Below are 10080 nucleotides of genomic sequence, written 5' to 3' on the forward strand. Positions count from 1 at the left end.
ATTAGAAGTGAGATGTGACGTGAACCGAACTATCTGTATATACTGTGAGCACAGCACGAGCTGCTGACTTCTCACTGTCTGACTAGTCAGCGGTTCTGCTGCAATGCATACAAAAGCCAAAGCTTGCAGTCACCGTCATGACATATCTGACGAAGATCAGAGGGGCGGCGGTCTGGGAAATGATGAGGCCGTGAGGCATTTCCACAAAGTTGTAATGAGAAACCTAATAGCAGCTTTGCCTAATTGGAAGTGAGGTGCGCCTTGCATAGGAAGTCTAAAAAACAAAGTTTGCCCTCCAGCTGCTTGACCTTCACTCGGATGGGACTGTTTAAATGAGACCGCTGAGGGCATGTTGCGATGACTAGCACTGTCTCAAAAATAAAAAAGGAAGCAACACACATGCATGCATGCACACACACACACACACACACACACACACACACACACACACAAAGTAAAAGGTGAGTGTGACGGCCTGAGTGGTGGCCGCACATGAGTGGTAATATACCCAGATCACCTTTTTCACACACGACACACTTTGTAAATCATGTTTATTTATTTATGGTTTAGTTTAACTTTCTTGTCAGTTGCATTTAATCACATAAGCATACATGATTTATAACTTTATTTTCCATAGGTTTCATTTATAACATACATTGTTACTGATTTGGAGTGCACACAAATTAGTTGCTTTGTATGTGTTATTTACCTTTTGTTTCTATTTTGAGTTAAGTTTATCATGACGTGTGGCGACGATTGTCAGGCCCAAGTACTTCAACTTCCTGGTGTGACGGAAATTAGAGTCCGGTGGAAACTGGGAATTTAAAGGCAAACGGGTCTCCCTGGACGCATCATTCGAGAGATGGTCGGGGACGAGCAAGAAAGGAAAAATTGCTGATTTTATTAATTATATTTAGTTGTCTATTTGTTGTTTGGTTATGGGTTAGGTTCTTGGGGATGATTTAGTGTTTCTTTGTGCTAGGTTTATCTTTTTGATTTGATTCATCTTGTTAAATGTGAAGTATTGTTGATTTCTCTTAATTTGTAATGGGCCCATCTTTCTCTTTATAAGCTGTTGTGTTGTCCATTTTTGGTGGCTTTTTGTTTTTGGTCTGTTTCTGTCTGTCTGGTTTGTTGTGTAAAGTTACCTTTTTGAGTTTAATTAAAAAGTTTTTTCTGGTGACGGCTGGTGTTCCTTGTCTTTGACCTCTCGGTCCCTCACATATGGTGTCAGAAGTGGGATATTCCAGCCAGTCAAGGACACCAAGCTGTTTTATTTCTTTTTTTTTGCCCCACGTGGTAGTGTTTTGTTACTGTTATGAGCCGTGCTTCAAAGAAAGGTATACCTAAAGCACCTCCTGCAGCAAGAGGAAGAAAAAGGTGAGGAAGACCAGGATGTGGTGGAAGGAGTTGAAAGGGGCAAGGCAACTGGAGATCAGGATATCTCAGTGAATGAGTTGGCAAATTTACTTCGGGCCCATATGGCAAGGATGGATGGCCAGGAGGCCACAAGAAAGCAGGAGCAGGCAGCTCAGAGCGACGCTTTGGCGGCTTTGCAGCACCAGTTCAGTCTTTTGCAGTTGGAGGTCCAGGCACGAACCTCGCCTAATCCTTCCTCTCCAAATCTTCCCTTACCTGATACAGGCCAAGAGGGCCCTGATGTGGATTTGGCAGTTTCTGATGGACACTCTGAGGTGTCTGTTCCTCAGCGAAGTTGTAATCCAGTGGAGGGCAGTATAGGTCCACCATTGTCTCAGATACCTCGACTGGAGAAGCTGAGCGACACGGATGATGTAGAACATTTTTTAGTTACCTTCGAAAGAATTGCTATTGCCTGTAGGTGGACCAGAACTGATTGGGTTTGGCATTTAATCCCTCTACTGACTGGTAAAGCAAGAGCCGCTTATGTCAACATGGATCTGAATGAATCTATTGACTATGATAGAGTGAAGTGTGCTATCTTAAAGAAATATGATGTCAATGTTGAAACTTACAGACAAAAGTTCCGTTCCCTGACAGTAGATCCAACAGAGAGCCCAAAAGAGCTTTACAACCTGCCCAAAGAACTCTTTGGAAAGTGGATCCAGCCTAAAAGGAAAACAGTGGAGGAGGTGAGTGAAATAATCATTCTGGAGCAATATCTGAGAATGTTGTCTTCTGAACTCCAGGTGTGGGTTCGAGAAAGGATCCCAGAACAGCACTGGAAGCAGCATCCTTGGCAGAGGTGTTTGTTGCTGCCAGAGGAAAAATAAGCCGTGGGCTTGGAAACTGGTCAATGATCGCTGCTTCTTCTGATGTGCCTCACTTCCAGCCAAGGAAGGTAGAGGGGTCTGGTAAGCCATATATGGGAAAAGTGCTGCCCCTAACTTAAATTTTGCTTCTAAACGACCTCCCATATGTTACCTGTGTGGCTAAGAAGGGCATACAAAGCCAAATTGTCCAAAGGTATCAGCTCAGTTTACACAGCTATGCCTAGTACCCGGGAGGGGAGGCAACAAAGACCCCAATTCCACTGAGAACTGTAAATGTAGAGATAAATGGTGAGAAATTGGCTGCTTTGGCTGACACCGCAGTGACAAGACTTTGGTGAGAAGAGAATTTATACCGCCTCTTTAATTAGCACAGTGGGCAGATTACCTATTTGCTGTGTGCATGGGGACGAGAGATTGTTACCTACCGCCAGTGTTTATGTGAAGATAGGGACCAGACCTATCTGGTGGAGGTGGGGGTGACTGATAACTTGTCTTTCCCTGTGATTCTGGGCCGGGATATACCAGTATTGTTGGAGTTGTTGCGTATAGTACAGCAGTGCCAGATGGTGGTGACTCGAGCAAAGGCGAACCAGTCAGAGGAGATTGGGTACACACTAAGCACTTTGCCTTTTTTCAATGAGGAGATTGAGGCTGGAGTGCCAAAGAGGAGAAAGACTAAAATGGAAAAGAGACAAGAAAAGGTAAAATATGCTGCTCGTGACAGTACCTGAAAATACACTTTCTAACTTGCCTGTGAACTTTCAGATACCCACTAACATCATTCAGCTGCAGCAGGAAGACTGTAGTCTCACCGAGTGCTTTGCTAGAGCTGCAGGTGAAAGGGAAAGACCGCTAAAGGACGGTGCAGCCAGGTATGTGATAATGAAGGGGTTGTCTCATCGAGAAATCGGGGCCCAGAGACAATTGGTGGTTCCACAGTGTGTTCGAGAGAGGGTGTTACATCTTAGCCACTCTATTCCTTGGGCTGGCCACCTGGGGAAGAACAAGACAACTGCGAGAATCAAAAAGTATTTTTCTGGCCTGGTTTGAATGTAGATGTGGCTCACTTTTGTAAAAGCTGTCCTGTCTGTCAGAAAGTTTCTCTCAAGCTGTCCGTCAAAAGCACCATTACAACCGCTTCCCCTTATTGGTACTCCATTTGAAAGACTTGGAATGGATGTTGTTGGTCCTGTGGAGATGAGTCGCTTCTGGGAACCGCTTTATGTTGGTGATAACTGACTATGCCACCAGATACCCAGAGGTATTTCCATTAAAACTGTGTGAAGGCAAAATCAGTAGCTACGCCCTTGGTTCAGTTATTTTCCAGGGTAGGATTTCCTGCAGAAATTCTAACTGACCAGGCACAAACTTTATGTCTACCCTGTTGAAGCAGGTTTACCAGCTACTGGGAATCAAGAGTCTGCGTACTACCCCCTATCATCCTCAAACCGATGGGTTGACTGAACGATTCAATCAGACTTTGAAACAAATGTTACGCAAGTTTGTCAGTGAGACTGGTCGGGATTGGGACCAATGGTTGCCCTACCTGCTATTTGCATATCGGGAAGTCCCACAGGCTTCTACGGGTTTTCACCTTTGAATTGTTGTATGGCCATGACATCAGGGGCCCGCTGGCTTTGTTACAGGAGATGTGGGCGGGAGGTTCTGGAAAAGATCCCCCTAATGTGGTCTCCTACGTTATACAAATGAGGGAAAAGTTGCAGGACATGACTGCTTTGGCCCAGAATCATTTGGCAGAAGCCAAGGAACAGCAGAAAACCTGGTATGATCCTCTGGCTCGAGAAAGAAATCTGGAGGTCGGGGGAAAGGTACTTGTCATGTTGCCCAGTCAAGAGAGTAAACTGTTAGCCAAATGGCAGGGTCCTTATGAAATTAAGAAACGCCTGGGTCCTACAACATATGAAGTCCGAATACCTGGTCAGGATCGCTCCAGTCGTATTTTGCATGTTAACCTATTGAAAGAGTGGGTTCCCCGTTCTGAAAAAGCACAGTCCTCATGATTCGCTCGGTGGTAGAGGAAGAATTAGAGGAGCAGTATCTCCCACAGCCAGTTCCTGGAAATCTTGGGCTAAATCATCTAACAGCTTCCCAGAAAACACAGGTACAATCTCTCTTTACTTCAAAAGTATTTTCAGAATACCCCGGCTTTACACGCCTAATTGAGCATGATGTAGTGCTGAAGCCTGGTGCTGTGGTGAAACGCCAGAGTTATAGAATTCCTGAACGGTTCCAGGCGACTTTGCAAGAGGAGGTGGACCTTATGTCTGGCCTGAACATTATTGAGCCACAAACAGTGAGTGGTGTCATCCCATAGTCCTTGTGCCAAAGAAGGATGGGAGCATTAGGTTCTGCATTGATTTTCGATATTTGAACTCTGTATCCCAGTTTGATTCCTATCCTACCCTCGTATCAGTGACTTAATTGATCGCTTGGGTCAATCTATGTATCTGACGACAATGGACCTATCTAAGGGATATTGGCAGATCCCACTGTCTCAATCCTCTCGTCATCTGACTGCCTTCAGAACTCCAGGTGGGCTATTCCATTTTAAGGTACTACCTTTGGCCTTCACGGGCTGTGGCAACATTTCAGAGGTTAATAGACCAAGTATTACGTGGTTTACCATTTGCTGCTGCATATCTCGATGACATTGTTGTTTACAGTAACACCTGGGAGGAACATGTGCGCATCTCCAGGAAGTGGTGCAGCGCCTTCAGAGGGCCGGCCTCACTGTCAACCCCAATAAATGTGCTATAGCTAAACAAGAGACCGGTATCTGGGCTATGTCATTGGCCGGGTGTTGTACACCACAAGTTCAGAAAGTTCAAGCTTTGAAGAAGTGTGTGGTGCCTCAGACACGCAAGGACCTGCGATCCTTCTTGGGTATGGCTGGATTTTACCATCGGTTTGTCCCCAATTTCTCTAGCAGAGCAGCTCCTCTAACCGACATGGTGGGGCACGTTGTTCGAACCGGCTGCAGTGGACTGAGGAGCGGTTGAGAGCTTTCAAGATGTTCAGGAGCTTTGACAACCGACAGTGTTTTGCATAACCCTGACTTTAGTAAGCCTTTTGTTGTACAGACAGATGCCTCTGAGAGGGGAGTGGGAGCTGTTCTCTATTGCAGGGGCCTTCAGAGAGCCGTCGACCAGTGGCTTATATTAGTCGTAAACTGTTTCCAAGAGAGGTACACTATTCAACAATAGAGAAGGAGTGCTTGGCCATAAAGTGGGCTTTGGATTCTTTGCGGTATTACCTACTGGGACGTGAATTTACCTTGGAGACTGATCACAAAGCTTTGCAGTGGTTGGAGAAAATGAAGGATTCTAATGGGAGAATTACAAGATGGTATCTTGGCCTACAGCCCTTCCGATTTAAGATTCAACATGTGCCTGGTAAAGCTAATGTTACTGCAGACTATCTCTCTCGCTGTAATGGCGAGATTTCTGAAGGAGGGGGAAATGTGACGGCCTGAGTGGTGGCCGCACATGAGTGGTAATATACCCGTATCACCTTTTTCACACACGACACACTTTGTAAATCATGTTTATTTATTTATGGTTTAGTTTAACTTTCTTGTCAGTTGCATTTAATCACATAAGCATACATGATTTATAACTTTATTTTCCATAGGTTTCATTTATAACATACATTGTTACTGATTTGGAGTGCACACAAATTAGTTGCTTTGTATGTGTTATTTACCTTTTGTTTCTATTTTGAGTTAAGTTTACCGCATGCTGCGTGTGGCGACGATTGTCAGGCCTAAGTACTTCAACTTCCTGGTGTGACGGAAATTAGAGTCCGGGTGGAAACTGGGAATTTAAAGGCAAACGGGTCTCCCTGGACGTACCATTCGAGAGATGGTCGGGGACGAGCAAGAAAGGAAAAATTGCTGATTTTATTAATTATATTTAGTTGTCTATTTGTTGTTTGGTTATGGGTTAGGTTCTTTGGGGATGATTTAGTGTTTCTTTGTGCTAGGTTTATCTTTTGATTTGATTCATCTTGTTAAATGTGAAGTATTGTTGATTTCCCTCTTAATTTGTAATGGGCCCATCTTTCTTTTATAAGCTGTTGTGTTGTCCATTTTTGGTGGCTTTTGTTTTTGGTCTGTTTCTGTCTGTCTGGTTTGTTGTGTAAAGTTACCTTTTGAGTTTAATTAAAAAGTTTTTTCTGGTGACGGCTGGTGTTCCTTGTCTTTGACCTCTCGGTCCTCACAGTGAGAAGGAAGTGTTTACAGGAAGTGCGAGCTGTCTTCTCCATGTTCCTTTAGGAAAGCAAATGCTGCTAATTTCTTAATTGTCCTCCCAGACAATGATACGAGACTAAATGGAGCAAATGAAGTCTGCTGTTAGGGTCTCCTGAGAAAAAAAGACGCTAATAATTTTAAACATGCCTTCTCTAAAGTTTTTGGTATCTTAAATTATGCTGTCAATTGTCAAGATGCCAAAGTGTGCAAACAATTCTGGTATTAACTCAATGTACAAAATACAATATTTTCTACAAATGTTTCATTAGTGATTTAGATTTATTTCTCCTAAGAAATATTAAGGACACACGCTTGAGACAAAGAGGAAAGAACTAAATTAAAATACGCTATTTATACAGCTTATATAATTAAATACAAAACAGAATAAAATACTAAAAACTGAAATTATTTTAAATGAAATGTAATTAAATGTGTGAAAAAATAAAATGAATATTCATTCCGAGATTTAAGACTGAATTATTCAAGTGTGTGATAAATAATGGCTAAAGTTACAAAAATGTTAAAACCCAATTATAATATTCAGAAATAAAAAGTTAATAATACTGGCTGATTACTGATATAGTGCCAATATATTTTGTATTTGCTACTGCATGAATCAGGATGAGGATTGGTCTTTCCTGCACTCTCGAGAGGTACAGGGCTTTCTCTATTATTGCAACACCCTCACGCTGTACGTCAGTGAAATTATAGCATCCACAAATCTCATCCTGCCAGTCCTGTAAATTACTATACAGTACAACCCAGAAAGGAGAAAAAATTGCAACCAAATCCCAGCCCTTAGATACTGAGTTGAGGCAACAGATGATGGAATTACACAGACACACTGCTGCTAACAGAAATTAAAGCTGGCAGATCAAATTACGAGTTATGAAATTGTTTAACATAAAAACTCCTTGGAAAGTCTCAAGAAAGTTACAGGCCCAATTTGCTATTCAGGTCCTTGACAGTCAGAATGCGATTTAACAGGCCACAAGAAATACAGACGTTTTTCTGAAATTCGGCTAGATTTATAAGAATGCACAGGGCATCAGTCAAAGGCTATAAAAACTCTTCTCAGTCAATCTCACAGGACGATGACCGTATTACCCTCCTGAGGTCCTGCATACCACAGTTCATCTGTTCATTTTTCCTGACATGTAATAGATAAAATCAAGCCAGCGCTTCTCAGACTGTGAGCGCGTTTAAACACTTGACGAATGACACACTGCAGGCTGACGATAAAACTCATGTAACGTCCCTCTAGTGACTCTGCCAGTGGTGTCAGCGAATCCACGCATGACCTGAGGCGAACATAAGTTTGCTCCAAACATTCACCAAAACCTAGGGCAACAGGAACTGAAAAAGACGAGCTTCAAAACAAAAAATGCTAAAGACAGTTTATAATATTTTACTACTGAATTACATAACTATTGTTAGTTACACATACCTATATTTCTATTATTATATATACAAGTACTAATGCATTTTTTTTTTTATACACATATATAGAGGGAGACTCAAACATATACATATCCAAATACATATACATACGATGACTGCTTGGCCGTTTGCCATTTAATAAGCAGAGAAAATAATAAAGGAACAGATTGCTAAATGCTGCAAACGTCTATATGAGCTGCACACTTTAATATAGGAGTGGTTGATATGGCAGAAATATCATGTTTTTATGTTCATTATTATTCTTTGTTGGTTTTACTATTTTGAAAGTTGTCTGAGCCGTACAGTTAAACTACTTTCTCTATTTTAAAAACAGAATAAGTGAATGAAGAACACCGGTAACCAGACAGCTGCGGTTTACTAGTAAATAATTTTTACTTAATTTGTTCATTTTTAATTTTAACTGCTGTCACTATAAGACTTGAGTGCATCGAATATATACAGATATGTGTACGTTTACTTTACTTTAGACATAATCAACTATGTTTTGTATGCGAACCTTGCGTGTTTTTGACAGTATTAACGCAATCCAACACCAAAAAATAGAATATTTAAAGTATTCAGGTACTTTATGACGGGCTTTTTCGAATGTGTGCGCATTTCAGGCGCACGCGCTCAGAAAAAGGGGCTTTAAAGCACATGCAAATAATGAACTTTTGTGATTGTGCAGTGTCCTGTGAGTGAAACTCTTCCACTGAGTTTCCGTGTTTCATGTGAATGTATGACACGGTCTTGTGATATTTGTACAAAAGCAGATCATGGAGACATTTTTTAGCATCGAAAATCATCTATTAGCAGACAAAACACGCCATTCGTAGCATTAAATAATGCAAAGGTCAAGCAGACATCTGCCTGGGCACAAACTTGTTCTATTTGTGCATGCATGGGCTCCTCTGATCAGAGAAGGCTGGTGATGACTCATGGGAAATGTGAGCCTATGGAGCTGAAATTTACACAGGTCTAGTTTGGAAATAGAAACTTCTACAGTGTATTAAAAAATGTGTTTTCTTATCAGTTTAAAAAGCAAAAGAAAAATGTATGATGACAAAAATCTCTTTGCATCTTGGACTTTTTGTACTTGTCTTAAGAAAACGATGGCGTTTGCATACAGTACATACACATTTAAACATGAAAATTTTGAAATAATTTAACTGATAATAAAAGAGAGAAACACGATTTAAAACTAATTATGCTAATCAGAACCTCCGTTTTGGATCCCGTTGAAAGTGGAACAGTTTTTAGTAAAGCTGTACATAGTAAATATTTATATCAAAAGCTTTGTTAATCTGTCTATTCACATCACGACCAAAAACTACTATAACAGCCGAGGTATTCAGACATCAAAGCACCATTATGGGTGGTTATTGCAAAAAAACAAAAAAAAACAAAAACAAATTTTTTGGCACGGCATGAACCAACAAACTCCGTTGCAGGGGAGCGAAAAACAGTCAAACATCCAGCTAATCTGTTAATCCCATCAAACCCAGTGTCAATAACAAGACTTTTCACTAGAACCGCAGTCATCAAGATGAGAAAAACAGGAAGAAGCAACATTTCCAAGACTTACTTTTTACTATTGTGGTTCAGCATGGTCCCAGTGCAAAACAAAACAAGTCCAGAGGCTGCAAGAGGAGCGAGCCAGTGTAGCGATTATCCTTGATTTTCCTGCAAGATATCAGACGCAGGGGCTTGGAAACCGTGTTCACACAGAGCTCTGCCTAAAACATTAAGAGCGAGGAGTGCCTTAGTCTCCAAGCACCCTAGGAACAATCTGTTGCATCTTGAACACACCCAAATCCATTTTCAAGGATTTCTATTTTTAAAAAAATGCTGCTCTTGCTATCAAAACAGGGATTTTGCAGATCGTTGCTGCAGTTCTTGTTGGGTTTACACGGAAAGTTATGCTTAAAAATGTGATTCAATTAAAAAAAAGAATATTTTTTTAAGGAATTGCATGATTAAAGGCAATAAAACCGTAAGCAAGCAGCAGTTAAAATCTATGTATCACTGCACTACAAAAGCTTTAAACACTAAATAGGCAATTATTTAAAAAAGCACTACATTACGGCAAGCAAAACGGTTTCTCTTTAAGTACGTCTT

The sequence above is a fragment of the Puntigrus tetrazona genome, chromosome 8, assembly GCF_018831695.1.
Source record: "Puntigrus tetrazona isolate hp1 chromosome 8, ASM1883169v1, whole genome shotgun sequence".
NCBI lineage: Eukaryota > Metazoa > Chordata > Actinopteri > Cypriniformes > Cyprinidae > Puntigrus > Puntigrus tetrazona.